Genomic DNA, 1,678 nt, shown 5'->3' on the forward strand with positions numbered 1-1,678 from the left:
CAATTTAACATGTTTATTCAGCTCGAAAAGCATACAGTGTTTACCGATGTATTGGAAAATTCAAGATGGCGGCCGATTCTCTCTTTAACACGGTAAATTCGGGAAAAGGTGTTATAAATAATAAACTAGACAAAATACTATTAAAAAACCACCGAATATATGTCAAGTTATGTCACGGTAACATATATTGAGCGATTTTTTAACAGTATTTTGTCTAGTTTATTATTTATTACACCTTTTTCCAAACTTACCGTGTTAAAGAGAGAATCGGCCGCCATCTTGAATTTTCCAATACATCGGTAAACACTGTATGACGGCATTACAATTATAGTGCTGAAAAAGCTTCACTCAGAACTTGCCCCCATACTTACAAGACTGTTTAAGCATTGCCTTAAGGAGAAGTGCTTTCCAACATCCTGGAAAACCTCATCAGTATGCTCTGTATTTAAGAATTCAGGTGATAAGTCATCTTCCTCTCAGTACAGACCAATAAGTCTCCTGTGTGTCATGAGTAAGTTGCTGGAATCCATATTAAATAGAGAAGTAGTCAACCAGCTTAGCAAAAATAACCTTCTCAGTGACATGCAATACAGTTTCCGCTCTGCCAGATCTACAACAGATGTGCTAACGGTTATATCTTCTAGGATTAGTGAATCTTTCGACAAAGACTTCCTTTCTAGGGCACCTGCTGTTGACATATCAAAGGCCTTCGACAAGGTATGGCATTAAGGCCTACTTCACAAGATTTCCAGCTACGGTATAACTGGAAATGTTTTCTCAATCATTAAATCATTTCTCTCTGATAGGCTCATAAGAGTAGTGGTTGATGGGCAGAAATCAGAGGCTCACAGTATTAATGCTGGAGTCCCTCAGGGGTCCATCCTGGGCCCAATTCTCTTCCTGATCTACATCAATGATCTCCCAAAACACATTCTTAAATCATTTGTTGACATCTATGCTGATGACACGACCATCTATAGCAACACAGCAAAGGCTGTAAATGACAAATTTCTCTCTGATTCTCTCTCCTCTGATCTTGAGCGCATGGTAGGGTTGGGAAGAGGTGGCTGGTTACTTTTAATGCATCTAAAACCAAGCTCCTATCTTTACATCATCAACGCTCTGATCCCTATCTGCCATCAATTGGAATGGATGGCTCTCATCTAGAGGAGGCTCCATGTTTTGATAAGCTTCTGAGTTTGACCTTTACTCCTGATCTGAAATGGAACATGTACATCAAGTCAGTTGCCAAGGTCGCTGGAAAAATGGTGAGATCCTTCTACCGCTCCAGAAGATATCTCACTGCTGATGCAATTTTCTATCTATATAAAAGCAAAGTATGTCCAAGGATGGAGTACTGCTGCCACATTTGGGCAGGAGCTGCTAAAAACAGCCTATCCTGCGTTGACAGATTAAAAAATAGGCTTTGTGGCTTAGTGGGGGATGCCCTTTTCTCTTCCCTGCAACCTCTCTCCCACAGAAGAGACGTTGCAAGCCTGTCGTTGTTTTATCGTTACTTTCATGGCAATTGCTCGTCTTAGCTGTAATCTCTCGTCGCCCCTCGCCAATCTTTCACAATAAGCACCCGTCTAGCTGAAACCACTGTCAATAATTTTCCCCACTCTTTATCTGTGCCTAAAGCAAAACGTGGATTCCATGAACAAAGTTTCTTTCTTAG

This window comes from Euprymna scolopes, chromosome 44, assembly GCF_053919585.1.
Source record: "Euprymna scolopes isolate OS-2025 chromosome 44, ASM5391958v1, whole genome shotgun sequence".
NCBI classification, from domain to species: domain Eukaryota; kingdom Metazoa; phylum Mollusca; class Cephalopoda; order Sepiida; family Sepiolidae; genus Euprymna; species Euprymna scolopes.